At 44.8% G+C, this 27,352-nt stretch overlaps 1 protein-coding gene and 1 long non-coding RNA gene across 12 annotated transcripts in view; one reads left to right on the forward strand and one right to left on the reverse strand.

Annotated features, from left to right (window-relative positions):
- The window catches only part of RASGRP2 (RAS guanyl releasing protein 2), a 595,380-nt gene that overhangs the window by 185,386 nt on the left and 382,642 nt on the right, over positions 1-27,352 (reverse strand). The gene's annotated exons all lie outside the window — the stretch shown is intronic.
- LOC146798201 (uncharacterized) overlaps positions 19,646-27,352 on the forward strand; it is an 85,157-nt gene continuing 77,450 nt past the window's right edge. For both annotated transcript variants that reach the window (XR_014968635.1, XR_014968636.1), the window contains exons 1-2: positions 19,646-19,999; positions 20,243-20,356. This is a non-coding gene — a long non-coding RNA (uncharacterized LOC146798201). The remainder of the gene's footprint in view (positions 20,000-20,242; positions 20,357-27,352) is intronic.

The following is a 27,352-nucleotide window of genomic DNA, read 5'->3' on the forward strand; positions in this document are numbered from 1 at the left end:
GCATTCAAACTATGTTTCCTTAACTTTATCCAATGCTAAGAACTGTTCCAAAACATTATTTAAAATGATAAAAGAATTATCAGGTGCTGCGACTCAGCCCACTCCCCCCAATTTGAATGAAACGCAATGTGAAGATCTTGCTCAATTCTTCACTAACAAAGGGGAAGCAATATATTCCACTTTTACTGGGAATATGTCATCATCCTTCGTGTCATTACCATCCATGCCCATCCAATTAATTCGGCCATCTGTTGACAATGCTCTGCTTGATATTACTACCATTGATAAAATAGATAACTGGTCACTACTTGATATGACGTCCCTTAACCAGCATCTGGGCCGTATTAAATCTGGCTCCCCTGGTGATCCTCTCCCTATTTCTGTGCTGCAGCAGCTTGACCCGTCAACACTTTCAATTATTATGGAACTCCTAAATACATCTTTAAAGGAATCTCTTGTCCCCCTGGAATGGAAGCATGCAATGGTCATCCCATTATTGAAAAAGGCCAATGCTGACCCTACGGTGTCGTCGAACTATCGGCCAATCTCTTTGCTTCCTGTATTTTTAAAAATATTGGAGAGGCATGTCAATGATGTAATATGTGACGTCATCAGCAGTGCATTGCGGGGGCGCGAGTTATAGTTAGCTCTACTAACTATAACGGCCGAATTTCTCTGGTTTTGTACGAGTGAAATGTCCAACTAACTATAACGTCAATGAAACCTATGTTTTTTTCAGTGAATTTTTAAGGTTTTTAAATGCTAATTTCTAACTATAACGTCCCTGAAACCTATGGTTTTTTTCAGTGAATTTCAAAGGTTTTTTAAATGCTAAGTTCTAATTATAATGTTCATTAAACCTATGGATTTTTCAGTGATTTTAAATTATTGTCCCATTCTCGACCTGGTGAAAACAGCCGATATCGCCAGTTTTCCAGAGATAGCTTCCGCAAAATAAATCGCCACAAATGAGAGCGACAACTAACGCTAATGATATGCAGAGTAGGTGTTTCCGTGCAAAAATAACACGAAAACACCACTTCCCGATATTGTCAATGACCAGCTAAATCTGTGATGTGATCCAAAAACAGGCGATAAGCCGCGTTAGCAGTAGGAATTTAACATCTGCCTTTTACTGGTTTAAAGCAGGACGACTACCTATAGTGTAAAAGGGAGCCCAGCCCAGAACCACATCTGAAGACCAACACATGTCATAGAGCTACTGATCATGCAGCTCTGAGACCCAAGAAGGCCACAACACCCGCCACCACCACCTCCAGGACCTCCCCCTTGGACCACCCACCCCCCTACTACCACTGAGGCAGCGCAGAAAAGAACAGCGAACCTTCCCAAAACGGCATGACCCCTCAGCCACACAATAGCTGAATGTTGGTAGATGTGGGAACGAAGTATGTGTGAAGGATGCAAGTCACCCATCAATAACAATGCACACAATGCCAAGTGTAGCGGTAATGTGCTGGACAGACCTCACTATGCAGAGCACAGACCTCTCCATGTGTGCATATACTGCTGGTGCTTGTACTGTTGTGGACAGTGGACGCAACCGTGTTACCTCAGGCAGTGGGGAAGATCTCAGTCATGTAGGTGTGTCGTCCCCCCTGTAAACGGAACCGGAAGCAGAGTGGGCTGCTCCAACGTACGCCACTCTAGTGTAGAAGTGTGAATAAATAGGCCGGGACTCTGGGCGTGGTTAACTTCTGGGAAGGCCAACACGTCTGCCAGAGCGGCAGCCCTCAACCTGCCACCAGGCCGTCGCCGTGACCGCTGGCCTCCTCGACACAGGCCCCCTGCAAACCCAGCAGCACAGCACCGCAGAGTTATATCTGTACAGACTACTGCCTTCAATGTACACTGCGGACAGCAGGGCTCACAATTCAGATCAATTCGCAATTGCAGATGACGCAGTCCAGTAGGCAAGAGACATTACTCACAGTGTGGCCCCCCCGGACTACGCATCATCGCAGGTTGCGCACACGCTGAGTGCTTCAGGTACCACTAACTCTGCACCATAAGTCATCACCACATAGCCTTATTAAGGGAGAATTTATTAGACAAAAGACATTGCTACCAGTGCGCCCTGCCCAGACCATGCATCATCGCAGGCTGGGCACACGCTGAATTCTTCCTGTGCCACTAACTGTGCAGCTCAACTTTATGGCACGTGCCTGTGGGCCCTTGCTGACGGCTGCCTCCGGCCTACACTGCGATGAGCGGTGCCCACAACTCAAATTCAGTCTTGATTCATTAATTTCAGAGTCCAATAGGCAATTAACTATAACGTCGCCGAAACCTACACATTTCGACAATGTATTCCATACATATTTCATCTTTTATTACCTACACTGCGGTCAGCAGAGCTCACAACTTACAATGAGACATGATTTATTAATTGCAGAGAGAATTGTACTCTATGTCCTCAGATTTTGTCAAGAGGAAGTGACAAAAAGCATTCCTCGATGTCTGTGCTGACTACTGCCTTCCATCTACACTGCGAACAGCAGAACTCACAATTCAGATCGACTCGCGAATGCAGATGACGCAGTCCAGTAGGCATGAGACATTGCTACAAGTGGGGCCCGCCCGGACCACGCATCATCGCAGGCTGCGTACACACTGAATTCTTCCTGTGCCACTAACTATGCAGCTCACCTCTATGCCACGTGCCTGTGGGCCCTTGCTGACCACTGCCTTCGGCCTACACTGCGGTGAGCGGTGCTCACAACTCAAATTCAGTCTTGATTCATTAATTTCAGAGTCCAGTAGGCAATTAACTATAACGTCCCCGAAAGATACACATTTTGACAATGTATTCCATCTTTTTTACCTACACTGCGGTCAGCAGAGCTCACAATTTACATTGAGATATGATTTATTAATTGCAGAGAGAATTGTACTCAATGTCCTCGGATTTTGTCAAGAGGAAGTGTCAAAAAGCATTCCTCAATGTCTCCGTTGACTACGGTCTTCCATCTACACTGCGGACAGCAGGGCTCACAATTCAGATCGAGTTGCGATTGCAGATGACGCAGTCAAGCAGGCACGACACATTGCTCCCAGTGCGGCCCGCCCGCACCACGCATCATCGCTGCCTGCTTACACGCTGAATGCTTCTGATGTTCCTACCTCAGTGCATCACAACTCATAGACCCTTTATGATAGAATCTTTCATGTATGATTTCAGATCTGCTGCCCCTACCTCAGTGCACCACAAGTCAAAGACCCTTTACGATAGAATCTTTTGTGTGTTATTTCACATCTGGTGCCCCTACCTTAGTGCAGCACAAGTCATGGACCCTTTATGAAAGAATCTCTGTGTGTGATTCGATGATTACTGTTGTACTTGTTGCCAGTACCAACCATTCCCTGAGGACTGGCTTACACTCACCCCACATGCATCCAGCACAGGCATCACTGGACATGTGACCCTGGTAATAAAAAGGGGCCGAGCGTGCCCTACCCAGTTCCACTATCTATCTAACTTTGTCCGTGTGCTCATTATGTATGCATGATGCCCCTGGACCCTACCACATTACATTGTGCTGTGGACAGCGCACGCAACCATGTTACCTCTAGCAGTGGGGAAAACTTTGGTTATGTAACTTTGTCTGGGTCATTGTATAAGTACATGTGTATAGACTGGATCAATAGAGTACTGCAAGGAGAGTATATAGTGAATTTATAAGTGCTTGGGGATTTGCGGAGTGATTGGATAAGTACATATGTTGGCGGAGCCTAACCCCGAGCACCAGCTTGGCTCTAATTGTCTGCCCTCCATGTGGCAAAAACTGAAATTTGGGCTTTGCATGGCCCTGTATTGCTACAGCTGCAACACTCCACTCCACTGTTGGCCATGTTGTGAGACTTGGGTCACAGGGTGACACATTGGCGCTTGCAGCCCGGGTGGCGGCAGCACTACAACAGGGACACCTGCATCAGTTGATTCTTCATACAGCCCCTGACAGAACAACACCCACAGCTCCGGAGTCATTGCTCACAGCCTCATGCAGGACTGGCATACGCCAGTCCAGCCCACTCCGCTTACGCTTACAGGGAGGGACAACAACGGTACATGGCCCAGGTTTTCCTTGCAGTGATCTCCTGGTCACAGGTCTAGTTGTCAGTACGCCACAGCCACTCCCTCATGGCTGGCTTACACCCACACCACACCCATCAAGCAAAGGCGTTACAGGACACGTGACCCTGCCAATGAAAAAGACCGGGCACACGTGCTCTACGGCATTTCCATTTCAGACTTGCTGGCACCGGATGCACTGTGGCCTGCACAGGCACACCGCCATGGGACGGTGACCTTCGGTGCACTGAGGTAGGGGCACCGTAAGTGCTGAGCGGGTGTGCAGCCTGCGATGATGCCCCGTCCCGGCGGTCCAGAAAGGTCAGGTTTTGTGTGCCCTGCTGGACTGCAGTGTATGCCTGAGCCATCGAACCGCGAGGGCCTACCGCCACGTGGCGTGGCCTTGCTGGTCACAGAGTTAGTGGCACAGCAAGAGCTGAGCGGGAGTGCAACCTGCGATGATGACAGGTGCACTGGTATGTCCTCTGCCATGGTAAAATCAAGACGCAGCACCAAATGTGAGACCTGGTGGCCTGCGGAGCGGGACTGCATGATGTGGAGGGTGCCCTGTCCGCGGACCCCGTGGTGGGCCCTCTTTTCTACATGCAGGTGGCGAAAGGTGAGCAGTGAGGCCTGGATGCGCAGGGATGGGTAGACACCTCTGGGCGGTTGGAGTGGATGGTGTGCAGCAGCCTGGGTGCGCAGGGGTGGGACAGTGATGAAGGCGTGTGCAGTTGTATGTACTTTTCCCATTACTGATTCTATACTATGTTTTAGATGAGTGAGCTTGAGGGCTGCAGTATGTCCCGGCACATGGCTAGAGATACACCGGTTGCAGCAAGGTGAGCAGTGAGGCCTGGATGCGCAGGGATGGGCAGACACATCTGGGCGGTGGTAGTGGATGGGGTGCAGCAGACTGGGTACGCAGGGGCTGGACAGCGATGAAGGCATGTGTTTAGTTGTATGTACTCTACCATTACTGACTCTATACTATGTTTCAGATGAAAGAGCTTGAGGACTGCAGTATGTCCCGGCACATGCTTGGAGACACACCGGTGGCAGAAAGGTGAGCAGTGAGGCCTGAATGCGCAGGGACGGGCAGACACCTCTTGGCGGGAGGAATGGATGGGGTGCAGCAGCCTCGGTGCGCAGGGGCTGGACAGAGATGAAGGCGTGTGCAGTTGTATGTACTCTACCATTACTGATTCTATACTATGTTTCAGATGAGAGAGCTTGAGGACTGCAATATGTCCCGGCACATGCTTGGAGACACACCGGTGGCAGAAAGGTGAGGAGTGAGGCCTGGATGCGCAGGGACGGGCAGACACCTCTGGGCGTCGGGAGTGGATGGGGTGCAGCAGCCTCAGTGCGCAGGGGCTGGACAGCGATGAAGGCGTGTGCAGTTGTATGTACTCTACCATTACTGATTCTATACTATGTTTCAGATGAGTGAGTTTGAGGGCTGCAGTATGTCCTGGCATGTGGTTGGAGACACACCGTTGGCGGAAAGGTGAGCTGGGAGGGTTTTGTCCAGAGTGTCGGCACTCACTTTCCCTCTCCATATCTTCCTTTCTCTCTCTCACACTCTTTCTCTCTCACTCTTTCTCTCTCTCACACTTTCTCTCTCTGTTTCTCTCTCTCACACTCTCTCTCTTGCTCTCTCTTCCTCTCTCTCACTCTCTCTCTCTCTCTCTTTTGGTGTCTCTCACTCTTTCTCTCTTTCTCTCTCCTTTGATGGGCGCATAACACACAATCTTATCTTACTTTTTGTCTTGCAGGCTGTGATTCACAGATTGTCAACGGATTACATGCCATGGTTGTACCTACTTTTATTTTGTTGTTTTTTATAAATAAAATGTTTCATATGTACATCCATAGATGACTATGATTCTCATTTGTCCAAACTCACATGCATCTTGATTTTTATAATTGTGCGACATCAGCCGATTTGTTACGTTCCAGATTTCGGAAGGTTGCTATCACATTTGTTTGAGGGGGTGGACGGGGGGTCGCGGCTCCAAACGTTTTATTTTTTTAAACGTTCATTTTTATTAATTTTGATTATTATTTTTTTAAAGGGGAAGGGGGCGCGTGGCCCCCCTCCCTGGCCACTTCTGGTCCCAGGGACCCCATCCCCTAGGGCCTGGCCTCTCTGTTGGGGACCGTGGGGGAAGCCCCAGTGTCCCCACGGTCCCGCCGGCTCCCCGACTCCTACGGAAGCCGGCATTGCTTTTGGGCAATGGGAGCAGCTAACATGCAGCTTCCCTTGCCCAAAAACAATTCTTTATTGAAGTGAGACAAGGTTTTCCTCCTCTCGCTTCAACCAAGCAAACCACGGTTTGCTATCATAGGGTAGAAGCCATGCTCCCGCCCTGTCATAGCAAACGGCAATATCCCGGGGGTGCACACCCCGGGACATTGCAGGAGCCGGCCCTGGGGGGTGGCGGTTCCCAGAGCCATCAAGCACTCCAGGAGGGGGACCGCGCAGCCCCCCCTCCCTCTATTTTCAAAGCCCCGGGGAGGAGATGGTCCTCAGAGCTAATATTCAGGCCTGGCGGTCCTTGTGGGACCCCCGTTAGCAGGACTAGGGGGTCAGGGTGTTTCTACCCTGCCCCCTTTTCTTCTCTTTTAATCTTTTTCAACTGTTTTCTTGTAACGGTTCTACCGAGTCACAGGATGGCTGCCAACACTTCCTGATTTGCAGTGTTGGCAGCCAATCACAGTGAAGCTCGTGGTTGTGGCACCCAATCACAGTGAAGCGCGTGGTCAGGAGGGTGCGCGAACCCACTGCTGCCCCAGATATTGAAACTTTTATGTTTTTTAATTTCTCAGCAATGACTGAACGGATTTACACCATTTAAAAAGAAGACGCTTTCTGAATCAAGCACTACCTTTTTGCCAAATTTGGTGTAATTCCGTTCAGCAGTTCGGCCTGAAGCCTTGCCTAGTTTCCTATGGGAAAATGATTTTTTGACTTATTTTTTTAATTTCTCAGCAACTACTGAACGGATTTACACCATTTAAAATAAAGGTCGCTTTCTGAACCAAGCTCTACCTGTTTGCTAAATTTGGTGTAATTCCGTTTAGCAGTTCGGGCTGTAGGCTGTAATAAAATTTCCTATTGAAATTAACATGGAGAAAACACTTTTAGGGACCCCCCCATATTTCTCAGCCCCCGCTTGACGAATCCCCCCAAACTTTCAGGATTGGAGCTGACCTGAATAGACCTTGGTTTTGGAGAATTTGTTGAACATTCATCAAACGACACCAAAGTTATTAGCAAATCAAAAAATGCTTTTCCCATGGAAACTAGATTCTAACTATAACTACCTACTGGCGTCCGCCAGTAGGTAATATATATATATATATATATATATATATATATATATATATATATATATATATATATATATATATATACATACACATACATATATATATATATATATATATATATATATATATATCAAAATTTGTCTGTTTCACCCTCTGTTTTTGGAGTCTCTTCACACTGAGGTAAGGAAACAGCAGCACAGCCGGGGACATCAAATCATTAGTTTTATTAAATAAACATCACCATTGGGTGCAGACACACACAAGACCAATGCGTTTCAGCCATACTCTTCAACAGCATCACAGAGTTACACACATGCAGAGAGTGCTTTTAAAGGGACCGCTCCCCTCTCTCCTCCACCATTGACAAAATAATGACTAGACTGCTGTTTTACTTTCCGTTCTAACAACAGTTTTCATACATTTGTACAATTGATCACTTATGCAATTGTGAGCAGATAATTTCTTTTCCTTTCATTTTCCACTGTTATCTACATGTCTCTTCTATCTTTATTTCAGGTAAAGTACCCACTTTCAACTGAAAGAGATGAATTTATATAGCCAAAAAGATGAGTAAAGTCAGAATGAAATTAATATGCAATCAATGTTTGGAAGTTAAAAGTAAGGAGTTTAAGAGATTTAGAGATTTAGAATTGGGAAAGGAAAAGGGGTGGCTGGTGAGGGTTTAGAGGGGTTGAGATCTCATTTTCAAATCCATATCCCCATCTATTTTATATTTTTTTCATTATTATTTTATCTTCATATTCTATAGTGCTATATTGATGTCTCTTCATTTGGAATGATTTTATATATGGATATTAAGAGTAACCTTTTCACCCCAATATCGTCTCTATTTCTTTATTTCATATATCACTAAGAACTTTTTTTTCCCTTTTTTCCGATTACCATTCCATATTTGCCCTTATAAGAGATATTAGATACAATAATATATAACTTTATAATTAATCAGATTTAACTTGTAAAATGCAATTCAATTGTAAGCATTTTTCACTCTTCTGTGCAAAAAACATGTAGAGATTAGTATACTGTTCTATATCTATTAATAAAGTGTATTTTGATTGTAAACAGTATTGTTCTTCTCTACAGAACCACAGATAATGTTCTTTTTGAAAAAAGTTCCTTTATATAAATATGCCTAAAGTGCTGATCTTTGTAAACACCCCTATGTGTGAAATATGCATTTTAAGTTGTGCAAATAATCATAAATAAATACATCTTAGGAAAAAGTCCCAAAGCACAATATTTTCTCATTATGAATTAATTCATCTTCTAAAGTGGAATTAAAAATCCTCTGTGCAAATTCGCAAAAAGTTCTATATATATTGATTCACCGTCAACTCTCCACGATATGCTTCCTCCCACCAGATTGATACAGACACTTGAATTATTTATTGATGTTCCATATACACGCACACACATATATAAACATATATGTGTGTGTGAGTGTGTGTACATTTGCTTTGCTTATTGTTTAAATATGACTTTGTATATATGTGTGCATGTATCTATAGCTATACACATATATGTAAACGTTTTAAGCAAAGCAACGCTGCTTGGTAGTAAAAGATAGTTGGATAAATTAAAGTGTCTGGCAAGGTGAAGTGTATGTTTGATTTCGTGTGCTGCCTACTGTAACATTTAACAGATGGGGAGGTGGACGGTCATGGGGGAGGGGGCAGGGCAAACAGGGCTAAGACATGATCTCTATTTGCATCGCTCCACTCTAGAGACATCAACTTTGCAACATGTGCAAGTCATACAAATACCAGACGTGCATGCAAGTGTGCCGTGTACAGGGTTGTATTGCCAGGGCGCGTAATCGCCTGTTGCCCGAGGGGCCTGTGGCAAAGGCCAGCTGGTGGGCCATTTTGCTTTAAGCTGCAAATAAACTCCCAAAACTTTCCTAGGCAACCTTGGCCTCTGGTAAACAACCATAAAGGCTGATGAAGGCCTAGAGCAGAGGTCAGTCCTCAGTATGACCAAGTACAGTCCATTGGTGGCTCATTGTCATTCAAGGTAGAACAATGGGCCAAACTGAGCCGGCACAGCATGTTGTGGGTCTCCTCCTATCCCGAGTCACTGAGCACAATAATAAGGCATCACAGAGTAGCGATGCAGTTTTTGAGCTACGTGGGGATGGAGTGAAAGGGGGTTGCGCAAGGAGTCTGATTACAAGTGGAGGTTATTTAAGAGCTTCTACTTTTGTCTCAAGCAGCAGAAAAATAAGCCTTGGGTGTCTGCTACCACCATACCATCTACAAAACTGCGAGGGGGCTCACATTTTTCAATTAAAAAAAATAACAAAAATATGACTAACAACCAAATTAAGCAAAAAGAAAACTTCTTTGACAACTCAAAACAATTGTTTTTTGACAACGTTACTGTGAAAAACATTCATCCTGAGACAAAATGACAAAGTGAGGGACAATAGACATGGCAGGGGCGTAACAAAATGGACGAAGCGAGGGGCGCATTGTGGAAACAATAGGAAAAGTGAGACATGCAGAGGGGAGAGGAATGACAGAAGAGGGGAAGAGAAAAGGAAATTAAGAGAGAGGAAAATAACTCCCCTTATACTAACTAACCAACATTTTATGAAGTCATTATAAACAAGTGTGGGCCACTTTTTTGTTTGGTACTCAGGCCGAATTTTGATCCCAATTTGATCCAGGCCGTGTATGTCCACATTAGACCAGCACCTCCATGGAGCCTGTAGCCTATAACAGGATTGAAAATCACATCAAACCTGCTAAAACTGTTCAACAAAGCCACACAGTCCAGGAAGCAATGGCTAGAATGAGGCCATGATGGCTTTCATTGGTGGGCATCAGCAGCCCAACTAGCACTGAAAAAAGCCCCCTAGCCTGCAGTCTTCTGGAAACGTTGCAGAGTAGCCAGTCGAACCTTGTTGTGGCCTACAATGGAGCTAAATATTTTGCCAACAATACTTCCAGCTGAGTGTTTGCAGACCCAACTTCTCACAGGGCACTAAGGCCCTGACAACACACTACTATTTCAGAGCAGAGATGTGAATGATGAGATCTGATGAAAACAATGACCTGAGCCTCATGAAGACCACATTCCATGCATATTCTCATTTGTGAGTATAAGCCTTTACTCTGCTGTCTTGATAAATACACATAAGTTTACCTCACAAATCAAGGGTCTTCAAATCCACTGAGCATCTCAGTTGGACTATGGGTCTTCCCCCTGAACAGCCAACCTCTCCACCATCAGCTAGGGACTAGAGGTGGACTGACTATGCAATTTGGGCACCTTTGTCAATTCATCCATGCAGAATAATTGATCAGTCCTGGCAAAGAGAAATCTCAATATGATGCATTCCATGAAGGCAGTGGTCACCCTCTTTCTTGCCTGGCCATTTGTCTTCGGGCCAAGAAGAATTACTCACATTCACCTTTCTGTAGCAGCACTCGTACCATAATCCTTCAGAAAGAAGTGCGCATCAGCACCTAAGTCTCAGTTTATAGTACAGATGATCAAGCAAGGAATTGAATAGAGGGAACCGAGACAAGAGTCTGGCTTGGTTCTAACATTGAAAGAATGAGCCGAACCATAAAAAGTTTCGACGTGTAAATGATTTGGGGAATATCATGTAAACATAAGATAAAGACTCTCTCAGATTAAAACTAGGTTATTTATTGAATGCCTGTGTTTCACTTAAGTAAATCAGATAATATCACTTCATTGACTTCGGTTAAATAAATACTTTCGAAGCATGATTTTTTCTCCACTTGAAATCATTTTAAAAACATGAGACTTAAAAGTTAAGGGATGGGTAAGTGTTCAGGGAGGTAAGGGAAGGTAGAGGTAAATGGAGGTTAGGGTTTTTAGGGTTCAGGGATGGATAGTGGTAAGGGAAGATATGGGTTTGATAGGATTATAAAGTGGGTAAATGTAAAGGGAGGTAAATGGTTTTAAGGGTTGGAGCCCGTAGTGGTAAAGGGAGGTAAAGGTTTTTTTAGGGTTCAGGGGTGGGTAGAGGCAATGGGATTTAAGGAATTTTTAGGGATCAGGAGTCAGTAGTGGTAAAGGGAGGTAAAAGGTTTTTAGGGCTCAGGGGTTGGTAGAGATAAAGGAAGGTAAGGCTTTTGGGGGTAGGCGGAAAGTAGAGGTAAAGGGAGGGAAGGGTTTGGCAGGGTTCAGAGCCCTCGCAAAACATTCTGTATGGACACTGAGTAGTTATAGTTAGGTCTGAGTTTCCCTTGGAAAACCATGTTTTGTTTTCCTAATAACTTTGGCTCCATTTGACGAATCTTCACAAAACTTTCCACAAAAATGTCCCTATCTCAGCTTCTTCCTGGAAAGTTTTGAGGTGATCCGTCAAGTGGAGGCTGAGAAAAACAGGGTTCCCAAACTATTTTTTCTCCATTCATTTTTCCACACAAAAATTGAACAGGAATATCTGCAAAAACTGCTGAACGGAATTGCCCCAAATTTGGCAGAGAACTAGATCTCGGTCCAGAAAGCGTGCATTTTGTGATTTGGTGTGAATCTGTTTGGCAGCTTTTGAGCAATTAAGTCTCAAAAGCTTTGTATATTTCATGCCATTGAGCATCTGTGGAGCTGAAATAGGATTGGCTGCCACCACATCAACAAGGTCCAACAAAATTTTAAAAAATAGTAATAAGGGGACAGGGTCGAGAATCCTTGCCACCCTAGGCCTGGCGGGGCCCTGCCGCCAAGAGCCCTGAATGCCCACGAGGGGGTACATATTATAAAATTTGGGAAGGGGGTGCGCTGCCCTCCCCGAACCTCTAGGACGCCCTGGAGACCCCCTCTCCTGGGACCCACATTATAAAAAAGGGGAGAGCGGCACGCAGCGCCCTCTCCAAGCCTGAAAAGGCCCAGGGACACATCCCCCGGGCCATATAGAATATATACGAGAAGGGGGGCATTCCCGCCTCCCTGCCCCCCTCCCCAAGCACCCCTGTCACCAAGCCTGAAAAGTCTCAGTGAACTCCATCCCCTTGGGCCATATAGAAAATAAGAAGGGGAGCACACAGACACCCGAGTCTCAATAGGCCCAGGCAGCCTATCCCCCGGAGTAGGATTTTTTTTTAAGGGGAGGTGAGTCACATGCCCCCCTCCCTGTGCGGGTACCAGCCCCAGAGACCAATATTCTACAATGTTCCAAGGGAGCCCATGCCAAGGACACTGAGGTTCCCTCCACAAACTCAACTGGGTAGGGAACTCTACTTTGCTTTCGCCTGGGAGGAGCAGTAAAAAGAAAAATGCTGCTCCAACTGGGCGAAGAAGTAGTGCTGGCTCCCAACAGCGCCCAGTATGGTGGTGGTTAGAAAGACAGCTGGGGACCTGGGGCTTCCCAACAGAGTGAGCAAAATGGGTGCTCCTGGTGGGTACCGGACCCCCAACAAAATTTTTCAGTCAGTCAGTCAGTCAATTATCTTTATTCGATTATTAAAAATCATAAAAGATCGAGCAAAAATACATAACAACATTTCATCAGATCACTAAATTTGCATACAATTATCACAAAAAGAAACATTAAATTTTTACAATAAAACATACATAAATATTTTAAAAAGGATAAAAAGAAGGGTTTGTTAAAAAAAGAGGAAATTCATTTTTCAGAGATAAAGTGCCTGTGCCTTATTTGAGACTTATTTAAACGTGCTCCTGCCACTAGAAAGCTAGCGACAGAGAAGGCTACTTTTATATTAGGAAGAAGTTGCAAAAACAACAGGGCTGGTTTTACCTGAATAAAGCCCTGAGTACGTAAAATAGGGAGCAAGTATCTTTTTCTAATCTCAGTATAATGTCCGCAAAACATAATAAAATGCATCGTATCCTGAATTGAAAAACAATCGCAATCGCATGGTTCGGCGTCATCAGGTCTAGCCCAGGTTCCAAAATTACCCAATATAAAATGAATTAAGTCAAAACGAAATCTCGTTAAGAGAAAACGATGGTAAGGGTTTGTTACCCAAAGAAGGTATGGTTCCATTCCAGGAACAGAGGTAAGCAAATAATGTTTCCTTACCATGGGTTTTTTTAGCTCTTGTGCTTCCCTTTCCAGGGCATATAGATTTATCAGAGTATTTTTAACTAGTTTTAAATCTTCATGAGTTATTTCATCTGGAGAAGAGAAGAGCTCCGGACGGCCTGCTAAGGACAGCTGAGTTCTCACATATCTTACCCATGGGATTTTAAGTGCTCTGTCCAGGGCCAAACAATCTTTTAAAATGATGTGATTTAATGTGAGCTCCTGGTTAAGCCAGGTTTTTAGCCAGCCAATCACTGGGGCTAATTTTAAAATATCAGATATGTAGCCCAAGCCTACCTCTGTGTGTAATGCAAATGTCGGGGTTGATTGGGGAACAGAAAGGAGAGTTCTTAAAAATTTATTTTCTACATTCTGTATTTTAGCAGAGTTAATATATCCCCAAATGACAGAGCCATACTGGGCGACTGACAAGCATTTTGCTTTATAAACTTTAATTATGCTTTCCATGGGACGGGCACCCAGTTTTTTGGCAAAACCCAACAATCCTACGGTCGCTCTAGCAACAGCGCTACTTTTAACCAGAAGCTGGGGACCCCAAGTGCCCTTTTCGTCAAAAGTCACACCTAAGTATGGGAAAGAAGGGACTCTCTTAACCTCCTTCCCCACGCAATAAAATGTTAGCATCTTTTTTTTTTCTACCTGCGTGTCCAGCGATCATTACATGTGATTTTTCTGTATTAATTTTCATGTCCAAAGATGACATAAAAGCTCCAAAAGATAAAAGGAGTTTATTCAATGCAACTCCAGAACGTGCAAGAAGAACAGCATCGTCCGCGTACAGGAGGACAGGTATCTTTGTCTCCCCTGCACGCGGAATATCACTATGTGATGTTCGCATTACTGCCTCAAGGTCATTAATATATAAGGTGAAGAGGAGGGGGGCAAGTATGCACCCTTGCCTAACCCCCCTCTCAGACTTAAAGAGGCAGGTGCATCTTCCTTCCCTAGTGACTCTAACTGAAGTCATGAGATCCTTATGTAGCTCAGCTAAGTAATCGACTAAAGTGGGGTCAAGGCCCATGCCCAAAAGGATCCCCCACAGCTTCGACCTGTTAACCAGGTCAAAAGCTGAGGAGAGGTCCATAAAGGCCATGTACAGTGAACCACCCCTAGCGACTACATATTTGTTTATAATTAGCTCTAGGTTTAGGCACTGATCTAAAGTTCCTCTATTGGCTCTAAAGCCATATTGTGCATTAAATAAAATACCCTTACTTTCTAAAATCATGGACAATCTACCTAAGAGGACTCTCCCCAGGATTTTAACACTCGAATCAATAAGAGAGATAGGCCTGTAACAGGCCGGGTCTGTCCTCTGTCCTTTCTTGAAGATTGGCACAATGGTCGAAATTGCCCAGCTAGGGGGGAAAATAAATTCCCTTGTAGCATTAAAAATATTAGTTAAAATTTTTGAGCTAAATTCAGGAGCGCTTTTAAAGAAGTCCGCAGGGACCCCATCTGGCCCCGGTGCCTTTTTACAGAGTGTATCTTTAATTGCAAGTATCACCTCTTCCTGAGTAAAGGGAGGAATATGAGTCAATGATTTTGGTACGGGTGTTTCGCAATCTATTGTGGTGTGGGTTTGACTATAAATATTACTAAAATGTGACACCCACTGTTCATCTGGGATAATACAGTCAGCTCTCTGATTATCTAGTCCCACAAAATATGGGTGATTTATGACTGCCCAAAATTTAGCACTATCTTTCTGTATCTCGGGCAGTAACAAATCATTCCAAGCCTCATCTTTAATCTCAGATTTCCTCTTCCTAATAGCTGAATTATATTGTTTCCTCAATAATGCTATCAATACTCTGTCTCTAGGTTTACACTTTAAGGCCTTAAGAAGGGCTGAATGGGCCCTAGAACAGTTTATATCAAACCATCTAGGGCCCGTTGGTTTATTAAACTTTGCCTTTACAGTCAAATCTAAGTTAACTTGATGACATATGACACTAAAGGCCTCAACCATTTTGGCACTCGGGTTTTTGTTATCTAAACAAATGGCAATTTCATCAACAACTTTGGCCATTGTTTCCTGTAAAAAGGATTTTGGGATAACTTGGTCCCATTTCAGCCTTCGATTTTGATCTTTTAGCGCAAGACCTGTCGCACACAGTGTGTCAATCTTCCTATTTTCCAGGACTCCATATGCTAAAACCTCTAAAATCACAGGATTGTGATCGCTAAAAACAGAAGTTTCTACCGTATAAGCAAATGTTTTAGGTAGAATACTTAAAGAAACAAAAATGTAATCAATAATTGTGCCAGAATCATGACCCACATATGTTGGTAGCCTCAAATCATTTGAGCAGGTGCAAAATTCATAAAGGTTGAGGGTGGCCAAAAACGATTCCAAGATCTCTCCGCTTGGGGGTGTGTTCAAAATGCGGAGATGAGGAATAAAAAGGAAGTATCTCAGTTTCCCTCTGACAACCTGCCAGGCAGGGATGAATGTTAAAATCTCCCATAAGGATCACCTCATACTCGTAATAACTATTCTCAATATGAGTAGATAAGAGATCCTCTAAGGATAACAAATGCTCGTTAGGAAATTGACTGGTCGAAGAATTATAAAAATTTACAAATAAAATGGGGTTACAGTTTGATAAAGTCAATTCAACCATTAAACAATTTTTGGATTTAGACTGGATGTATCTAGGTTTACCTTTAACGTCAAGTGAAATATACACAGCTAACCCACCCCTTGCTCTTCCTACTTTACTGGGGATTGCGGGTACTGAAAAATGAGAGTAGCCATCTAGGGCCAAACACTCTAACGTTTCCCAAGTTTCCTGGAAAGCAAGAATGTCATAACTCCTGATTTTGTCCAACCATATTTTGTCTTTAAATTTGGTTCTGAGCCCAGCAATGTTCCAGCTCATAATTCTACAGGCCCTGTTGCCCGCAGAGGACTGAGGTGATAAAACAGAAGCGGGATGTGGTCCCTCAACATCATTAGTTTGACTTGGCAAAAGTCAATCATTTTGATCCATAAAAGATAGTGGCGCAAAACGGTTAAACAGTTCTAAGGGTTGTGTAACAGGGTTAAACACAAAGGATTGTTGTCGGTGGACTGGTGCATTATTCCTTATATCTTGTCCCCATCTAGAGTGAAAATCCCAATTTGTATTCCATCCTAGGGCAGGAGTCCTTGGGATTGATACGTTCTGCTGTTCCCCATAAAAGAATTTCAAAGTGAGGGGAACCACAGTACCTTGTCTTCGTTGGGGGGGAAGGATGTTTGCAAGAATATTAGGAAGAACATGTTGATTTGAGAAGCTCACAGCCACACAGTCGCCTTTGAATTTATTTGGCCGATTTCCCAGCCAAGGAACCCTAGTTGCTGATTTAATTACACTTGCGAGATGTTGCTGTCCTCCTGGAGCTAGCCGCATATTACTGGTTAGCCAATGTAGGGCTTTGCTACACAGTGAGTTAGAACTTTCCACCGTGCCTCTTTCTAATGGAGGGACATTTGCAAGGACTAACACCACAGGTGTGGCTTCAACAATAAATTGCAGGGGATCCGACGTAGAAATATGGGGTTGTAATTGTGTTTGCATGTGGGGAACATTCGCCGCGGGGGTTGGATTTGCTGGGGGGCACTGGAACGTAGAGCTCCCAACAACAGCCTTGGAAATCAATGTCGATGGGTTCTCCCCAGAAGGCTCTGTTCCCTCTCCAACATCCAAAGCAGTTCCGTCAACGCCTTCCCCAGGATTATTGCTCAAAAGAGTAACTAACGTGGTTAAATTTTCAATGCCACTTGCAACTGTGTTTTGATAACCACCCAGCTTCTTAACCTCTGCTTGTAATTTATCAATCTTGGATATGAGGGGTTTAACAATAATGTTAATTTTAGTCTCAATAAGGTCCGCAATTTTATCAAAAAGAGCTTTTTCAATAGAACAGATAGAAGGATCCTCGACATGGTTCATTTGTATACATTTTGAGGTATTAGCCCTCTTCCATTTAGCCCCAGAACGTAGACCACCCCGCTTTAGAGGGATCTTAGTGCATTGACGCTTGGGTCTAACTTCATGACCTATGGGAGTTTGGTCAAGAATAGGCACCTGGGACGTCTGAGACTGTGCGTCTTGATCAGAATCAATGTCATTCAAATTGTTTACATTACCCTCAATAAACAAGTCTTCTAAAGCCGGGGTTACATTGTCCGAGATATCAGGTATGACTTGGGAAACAATGTCAGCAGACGTGGTTGCGCTAAAAACATCTTGTGTATTAATTTCATCAGACGAAGTAGTAGCAAAAGTAGGTGGGGACAAGCAGAGCAAATCCGGTGATTGGCTCAGCCCCAAAGACTCCCTCCTTTGCGTATTAATCTTCTGCACAGTCTGAACCAAATAATTGTTCATCTTGTTGTGTTGGACTGCAACAAGTTTTTTAGGCATGACTTATCATGTAACCGCAATTAGCGAAAACGCATAAACGTGAGGACTTCTATAGGCTCAACTTACTTGTACAATAATGTCAGATATGATTCCTGCAGCGTGTATGGCCCTGCCCCTGCCTCCTCCTGCCGATGAGGGCCGTAGAGGGCCCGCCCTTTGCCCGGGCTTCGCCCCGGGCGTCCCGCGAAGCGGATCTTTCTGAGCTTTATTTCCGCCTGCTGGCGCGTCAGAGCCGCACGCCGCCGCTGGTGCTGCCGGGAGTTGTGGACCCGGGGCGGCGACGCGGAAGTTGGAGTTCCCTGCTCCTGCGAGGACTGCCCCTGACTCTTGGCGGTGGCGGCGAAATAATGGCGTGGCGTGATACAGGTGAGAATCCTGCTGCGTTGCTGCTTTTCCCCCTGGCTCCGCCGGCCTCTCTGAGCTTTATTTCCGCCTCCTGGCGCGTCAGAGCCGCGCGCCGCCGCTGGTGCTGCCGGGAGTTGTGGACCCGGGGCGGCGACGCGGAAGTTGGAGTTCCCTGCTCCTGCGAGGACTGCCCCTGATTCTTGGCGGTGGCAGCGAAATAATGGCGTGGCGTGATACAGGTGAGAATCCTGCTGCGTTGCTGCTTTTCCCCCTGGCTCCGCCGGCCTCTCTGAGCTTTATTTCCGCCTCCTGGCGCGTCAGAGCCGCGCGCCGCCACTGGTGCTGCCGGGAGTTGTGGACCCGGGGCGGCGACGCGGAAGTTGGAGTTCCCTGCTCCTGCGAGGACTGCCCCTGACTCCTGGCGGTGGCGGCGAAATAATGGCGTGGCGTGATACAGGTGAGAATCCTGCTGCGTCCCGCAAGGAAAGTAAGCTACGGGCCTTGGTGGTCTCACCGTGGCCCACAACGGAACAAGCAGAGTGGGTGCCCCTCGGTGGGCACCGAGCCACCCATCTACATTTAAAAAAAAGGCCACATATTTTTTATTAAACCTTTATTAAAAAAATTTACACTAATCATTATTATTAAACATTGCAGTGTGAATTACTGAAATGTACTTTAGATTACCAATATATTGGTGATTTTGGGTGAAAATTATGGATCTGCTTTATGTATATTTATGTGTTCACCCCTTGAAACAGCCAATAGGGTCACTTTTTAGGTGTCGCCTAGGCAGCGCTTGCATTGTCTCTTGGAGACATGCTGTATTCAAGTATGGACTTAAAGCTCTGCTCATTTTCCACCCATCTTTTCAATTGGCTCCTCTTACTGTCATTTGTGAATGGTGGCTTCTGATTCGTAAATAGGCTTGGTAGTCCCTCCTTAGTTCCGCCTTTCTCTTTTGTAACTTCGGTAGTTTTATTTACAGTCTGTGAGCACTATTTTCTTAAATAACTTTCTCACATGCCCTCCGGCAACCGCTTGCTTTTAAGCAGTGCAGGACACCTGGCTTTATCTTATCTAGTGTTTTTACTTCAACAATGGTTGCCACGCCATTAACTTTGCACATGCACCCTACTATATATTTTTTTAAAGTGGAGAGCACGCTGTGATTTAACATCAACAATGGCATCCTACGCTGCTCAATATTATTCCTCCTCTCACAGCAGGGTGCCCGCTTTCATATTATAAACATGAGCGATTAAAGCGCAGCGTCGTGTCCTCCACCTCTCCTCCACTGACTTGTTGGGGCACATCTGGTTCGCATTCTGCACGTAGCCTCACAGCGAAGCATCTCCCTGCCCCTCTTCCGGGTTTCCTCAAGCGCCGAGGGCATTTTTTAGGCAGCGCAGGGCGAGTCTATACTTTTTTTCCAGCACGGCATTCCGTACCAAAGAAGCCTCCTAGAGAAATGATGCTTTAAAGGTTCGCTGAAGCAGATGAAAGCTCTTCATGCTAGTGCACTGTTCGGATCAGTGTGAAATTAGATTCTGGCTGCCTCATAGCTGTGCGCTTCTTCTGTTTACCCTCCCTCTGTTTGTTGTTGGCCGATACTCTTGCCGGAAGTCCTCTTTGAATACTGGATGGGTGCTGGAGTACACTCAGCGTTCACGTTTTATTTGGTAGCATTTCGCTGCAGCACTTTTCATTGAAGTCTCAGGCTGGGAAAGAGATTGGCGAGAGGTAAGCATTCTCATTGACATTTGTGCAAGCTGATATGGTGAAGTAGAATGGGGAGCCTGGCATCCACTTCAAAAAAGAAGACCAGCGGCTCAGTCTTTGTAGTTGTAGGCATATGATGCAGGCACATGCCTGAACAATATGGATTGCTAACTTTTAGAACAACATTGACTCCCTTTTAGTGCAAAAAACAAAAACGCACCATAATTAGTAAATTTGGATAACATGTTTTCTCCCCTATTGCAGAGTGATGAAAAACAAACCTTCTAAGCAGCTGCAAAATGTCTGTTCAGAGTAGACAAGGCGATATTTGCATGGTCCGAGGTGATGAAATTGGGAACGCCGTGACATCCATGAAATGTAAGTGTGCCAGCAGCAAAGATGATATTACCCTCCTTGTTTATTTTTTAACGAACCAGTAGAAAGCGATGCATAACATACAGTTCTTGAGAATAGATAATTCGTTGACCATCTCACCGGTTTGCAATACTGTATTTTCACATGATGTTGCATCTGTGTGTATGGAATTGTCGTACAGACCATAAAAGTAATCGTCCACCTTCTTCCTATTGGCTTTGGTGGTTCTCTGGGGTTAGCCTCAGCCAGGCAGTGGAATTTGTGGAGTGTGCTGAGCTGGGCTTTTGTTGTGGCTTGTGTCACAAAGATGAGCATATGAGCACATATATTTCCTAATTCACCAAGATCTATATTTGACACCAAAGAATCTCAATTTGTAGAAATAACTGTAAATTTACCATTCTGCTGTGCGAGGGGCTTATGTCTCATGTAGCACAAATGGGACTTGTTGGAGGATGCGGTAAAGCAGGAAAGTAACCCTTTAACTGTCCTCAAGCTCTTTGGGCATTCAGCTTTGAACATTCCTACATTACAGTTATATTCTAGGAACAGATTTGCAACCATGTAACCAAAGGTTGCTTCCTAAAGTGGTCTCCTGCTTTCTGTTTGGCCTAAGCTCCTCCACATCATGGTTTCAACACCAGTCAACATCGCTGAGCAATAGTTGTATACATTGGTTCATTGTGGTAGCTTACTGAATTGGCAAAATAGGCTGCCACTGTTTTAGACGTTTGCTTTCTTTGGTTGCTGGAGAATGTATAGAGCACAATATGTTGAATGAAACTTTGTACCAGAGGTGTTGCAACTGAGATTTATTGTGCCCTTTATTTTTTCTCACTGCTGTACCCCCAGTGCTGCCCAGGGGAAGCACTTTACTGTCTCCACAACAGTAAGGAACCCCACCAGAACTGCATGTTTTCCGCTTTCTTTGGACACTTAGCTTCCTCTTTGGTTTTGCATTTTGACTGTCCTGAAGCCGAACATGCTGCAGGCACATGCTTTTTAGGTCTCGCCTAGCGTTGTAGCGTGCATGCGCTGCTCGCTCTGAGAGACATATTGTGAGAGAGGAGATTTCAGAAGGGGGCTTGAAGCCCCGCCCCTCATTTTCATTGGATGGCATAATCGTTTATGGTAATCGGTGGCCCCCGCTTGAAAATGAGGCTTCTTTGTTACTGCCCTTTCTCCTTTTGGGACGGCCTATCCGGACTGGATCCTTTGCTTCCGCTGTCGTGAAGCGATTTCTTATCTAAAGGGGGTGTGTTTTATAAACAAGCCATGAAGCAAAGGATCCAGTCCGGATGGGCTCCTGCAGGTGTCCCAGGGCTTGGCCGTCGCTGGCCATGTTTTTCTTCCTTTGTTTGTTCCGGTAGCTGCTTATGTGATCTGTAATTTCGCCTTTGGTTTCTGGGTGCAGCCAGGCAGGGTCAGTGGGTGCAACAGTCCCTGTGCGGGCGTACGGCATTGAAAATGAGAATGCCTTTCATTTATGTTTTAAAAACCAAAACATAAATAAAAGACATTGTCATTTACAACGCCATTTACAATGCCAATAGCTCTAATTTAAGTAAATGCAAGAACTATTGCATTTCCAATGCTTGTTTTTTAATGGTACTTTAGTACAGCTGCTGTCATTTGGGGCTGGCTAGCTGTGTCTGACGGGTCAGGAAAGTGGCACAGAAAGGTTTCAAAAATTCCTGACTAAACAATAGTAGATAACAGTAGGAATACCAGTGGCCTGCTTACTAATGCACATGGTAGTGGCCTGAAAAAGTAAGGTAAGTTGTCTTCTTCACGAAATACGTTTAATAATTGAACTTTTGCTGTAACACCAGTAGTTTAGACAGCAACCATTTCTATAAATGTGAATAATTAATTTGTAGAATTATTCCTTGATGCTGGTTGCTGATGAAAATTGGTTCATGTACACATAAGAATGTGACAAGGAGACAGAAGCAAAACAAACAGATTTTTAGACGTTCCTCGAGATGTTAGAAAACATTTACCTAATTTTCCAGTCTGAATGATTTAAAATGGATTCACGTTTTCACGTTTGTGCCAGAGGAAAGAAATTTAATTCAAGATTGCAAAAGCATTAAGTGGCAATTTGGCCTCTCCCAGGAAGAAATATTGATACTAATCACCAGTCAGAGAATGTTGGAGAGACTCGGTAAGTGGTGTGCTTACTGCACCCATCAGGTTTGCCTTTCCTGCCAGCTGCTTGAGAGGGCCCAGCCATCAAGTCTCCAGCACAGTATAGGTGCTGTAAGTAGCTGTCAGGCAATTGTGAGAATCCTTTGTCCTTTGGGGTTGGATTGAGCAAATCTGAGGCAGGGAATGGTGCCTTCAAAGTGTTCATAGCTGAGGAGCTTTTCTGCTACCCTGTTGGCTTTTCTCAGTACAAATGCCCCTAGAAGATTTTTAATCATAAGGTCCCGGGACCTCTTTTGACCACATATGGTACTGCACCCTGCAACATGGGTAGGAAAAAAAAAAAATTGGCATTTATAATGCCAATAACTTCAACAAATGCGAGACCTATTGCATTTTTAATGCTTGTTATATTTTGGTGTTGTGACTCTTTGACAAAGTCAATAAGTCTGTCTTGAGTGTGGCCAGGACCTAAAAGACCAACTTCATTATGCTCATGCCAGAAGGATGTGTGTGGCATGGGTTTGACTGCTTTCAAGGGCTTGGTGCAGGTCCTGCTCACAGGCCAGGCCCTGCGACCAACCCCACACCATGCATGGCTGCTTGCCTGTCAGGGGCCGGATGCAGGTCAATCCCACATTGCACACGGCGAGGCGTTAGCTTTATGTATGGTAAAAAAATATTACTTTATGTTACAAAAAACCTAGAAACTCACTGAAAAAAACAAAGGTCAAAGTGGAGTAATAGTTAGGAATTGTAATTACCCTACATATTACCTCACTCACGACATGTTCTACGACATCATTGATAATAACACTGTAAAATTTGCATTGGCATGATTGATGATAAAACTGTGCATAGCAGAGTCACAAGTTATGCTTACTCTAGGGCACAATATATATTACACAGTATATTACATCAGACTTTCCATAGGAACATCATTTTTATTTTGCCGATAACTTTGGTGAGGTTTGATAAATCTCTACAAAAGCTTCAAAAACAAAAGTTCATCCACCTCAGCTCCTTCCTAGGAAAGATAGGACTGATCTGTCAAACAGGGGCCAAGAAAAGAGATGGGTGGGGATCACAAAACTCCTTTTCCTTATGCAATGTCCACAAGGAATTTTAGACAAGGCTAAAGCCAAAACAGCTAAACCGAATTACACCAGATTTTTCAGAAAGCTAGATCTTTATTCAAAGTACATGCATTTCATGATTTTGTGTAATTCTGTTTAGTAGTTTTGAGAAATTAAGGTTGAACATGTATAGCTATATGTTGTCAGGGGATTCCCACAAGAGTGTTGCAGGAAAAATGCACATTCTATTTGGTCTGGCCTTGAAGACTCTTGCAGGTATGAGCAATGAGACTGAATGCTTCTACATGAAGAAAAATGTTGCGGTCGCCATTTTAGAACATGGGAAATATGTGCCCATCTCCTCAAAAATAATATTAAAACATATAAATGGGACAGTAAACTGGTGCCCTAACCCTCTTGCTTTTATTGTGGAGAGACAGGTCCTTCATCAAACCCTACTATGCACAACCTTCGCCCTGTACAGAGGTCTTTGCTCAAAGGCCAGTCTATCACAAGACCCTACTTCACACAGCCTTCGCCCTGTACAGCGGTCTTCACAGAGATGCCAGTCAATCACCGAGCCCTAGCTTTGCACAGCCTTTGCCCTTTACAGCGTTTTTTGTGGAGAGGCCAGTCCCTCACCGAACCCTAATATGCACAGCCTTCGCCCTCTACCAGTGTCTTCATAGAGAGGCCAGTCCCTCACCAAACCCTACTTAGCACAGGCTTTTCCCAGTACAATGGTCTTCACGGAGAGGCCAGTCCCTCACCAAGCCCTACTATGAACAACCTTCGCTCTGTACAGTTGTCTTCGCATTGAGGCCAGGCCCTCATCACTCCCTACTACGCACAGCCTTCTCCCTCTACAGCGGTCTTCGCAAAGGCGCAGTCCCTCACCAAACTCTACTACGCACAGTCTGTGCCATGTTTTCAGAGTGTGTGTACAGCACACTCCTCTGGGAAACCTAGGCACCATTAGGTGGGAAGACCCTGCTAAGCTGCACACAGCCTGCGCTCTCTGTGCAGCTCTTCAGAGACATCAGCCTTCCTCCATATATTCAAGCTTCCTTATGTAGCCAAGGGCCTACTAAGTACAGCAGGTATGGTAGAAATATTATACTTAATGTTAGAATTTCACTGAACAAACCAAAGGTAAACATGACATTATAGTTAGGTATAGTAATAATGTGCTACATCATATTTTTAAAAGAACTCAGAAATTCACTAAAAAAACAAAGGTTTAAGTGTTGTAATAATTATGTGAAACTGCAAATAAAAATGTAACATTTTAAACTAAAAACATTATGGAAGCTCACCAGTTATAGTTAACTAAGGTAACCATAACTGTCACCCTTATCATGCACTGCTTAAGCCCTCACATTTTACAGGGCTCATGGCATGTTCTGTGACATCATTGATAACATCAGAGATGACAAGTGATATGATTTCATTGATGACATCCCTGTGCACGGCGGTGGCGCATGTTATGGTTACTTCAGTTAACTATAAGAGGCAAATTTCAGTTTGAATTTTTTTTTACTGACCTTTTCACCTAATTATAACATCGTAACGTCACTTTAAACTTTCTTTTTAGTGTATATATATATATATATATATATATATATATCCACAAAGATTCTCGCCACGACAACCATCCAAAGGTCGAAAAAGTAGACCCAGAGTAAGTGCAAAGCAGGTTTATTCCAGAAACGCCCGCACGCGTTTCAGCCTCCAACGAGGCCTTGATCACATATATAATATCAGACAGTCAGGCAATACAAATACATTGTGTTATTGAGGCATGCACGGTAAAGCCCTACATGGTATTACAACGCTTTGTAAAGGACAACACGTTTTAGTGCTTGCGGGGTACATGCATGCATTGTAAGCGCATATGTGATAAGTCTGATATTCATATAATGTACATACAGCAGAGCAACATTCCTGTCGATGAAACCACACATGAGGGTTTATTTTTTTTGTACACATTCAGAACTGAAATTCTTCGGGGTCGTCTCAGATCAGACGCTCAATTAAATCGAGGCACATTGATGTCAAATGATTTGTGTAGGATCGCTTAATTGGCTGAGGTGGGGATGCCGGGAAATAGAACCAAGATTCCAAGTCACACATCGCGCATTTCAGCCACTGGATTCATGTCTCCTCCCCTGTCTCCTTTTTACCACCAAAGGATAATGCTGTGTGTTTCATGGCCTACAATAGTATTCGTGAAAAACTTATATGCGGATTCACTCTGGCATGATCTTTGAATTACATGTCTTCCATGAAGAAAGTGCAGAGTTAAGGAGACTATTTTCATGTCACTTTCACTGCCTTCCACCGATTTAACAAACGGTAAACCAGCAGAGGGTCAACGTGTTGGGAACGACAATTACACTGATCAGCCAAAAAGAGAACCCCAACAACCTGCAGGTCTTCAATGACACGTGAACTGCAGCGCTGCTCGGCTGCAGAAACCCAGCAGAAGAGCACCTTTGTAGATTTTGTGCGCTGAGCTGTAATGCGTTTAGTGTTTTTTGTCTTTTAGGCCTAAATCTGTTTATTGATTGTTTTTGTCTTCTGAAATGTCACTCCAACTCTTCCGTCTTCCCAACTCTTTCGCATCAGGCCCATTACCGCATCATCAGAGCACGGATTATAAATAGGAGAGGCTGCCAAAGCGCACAGCGCCTGCTCCCCTCCTGGGATTCCCTGCTTCCATTTTGTTTACTATTCAGTTTTGACATCACTCCAAGCAGTGGGTGGGGAGACTTGGGTCGCTTCCCAACAGCTGTGAGTCTCTGTGGGCGACACTCTGTGGGACCACTGGTCCCCCATGGTGAACCCCGGCTTTGCGCGGAGGCGCATAGGTCTGTGAGTCAGTCAGTGGCAGCGGATGTGGGCACCAGGTTAACCCCTCACTTTCAGGCCTTGTTTGATGATTTACTCCAGGCGCAAAACTGGATAGCAACCACTAGGGAACAGATGCCACGCAATCTGCGTGAGAGGGTAACTACCCTCACCCTGGGGGTCCTCTCTTTCCTTGCTTCCCATCAGGAGTTCTTCTATTCGCCCATTGTCTGGCCCAATCTACTCTACCAGCTGTCACTAATAACCTCACATTCGCTGAGGATTTAACCCCTTCCCTGCTCATGACGGAGCCGCTCCGTCATGAGCCACGGTTGCCGTGTGCTCATGACGGAACGGTTCCGTCATGACACGCCCGTTGGCGGCCGCTCCGCCTACGCGGCGCTGTTTCCCCGCCTGTGCGGGGGGACAACGCAACTGGGCGGAGTCATGACGGAACCGTTCCGTCATGAGCACAGCCCAACCGTGGCTCATGACGGAGCGGCTCCGTCATGAGCACAGCGCCACCGCGCTGCCCCCCCCGCACCCGCCAGCACCGCGGCGGAATTCCCGCCGCGGTGAAAGGGTTAAACAAACCTTGCCTGTGCAGTGTTGATGAAACTGTAATTGTAATTACATTTCTATAGTGCTTCATACTCCATGGCAAACCGGGAAACAGCCTTTACAAAGCGAGCTGAGCCACAAGTGCCAGGCAGGTGAACGCACGCTTGCCTTAGTAAGCGCACAACGTGACATTCCCGCCTCCCCAAAATACATCACCTTACCGCCCGCTACGCCCAAGAACTCTCAGAATCAAGGTATGTGGTCACGGCGTAGCCTTTTATTCACATCAAACCAAGTAATTTAGCACATGCCATTACCAGAGAAAAGTATCCTTCCTTGATATATAACAATTATTCACAGCTTC

The sequence above is a fragment of the Triturus cristatus genome, chromosome 9 (assembly GCF_964204655.1).
Source record: "Triturus cristatus chromosome 9, aTriCri1.1, whole genome shotgun sequence".
Classification (NCBI taxonomy): Eukaryota; Metazoa; Chordata; class Amphibia; order Caudata; family Salamandridae; genus Triturus; species Triturus cristatus.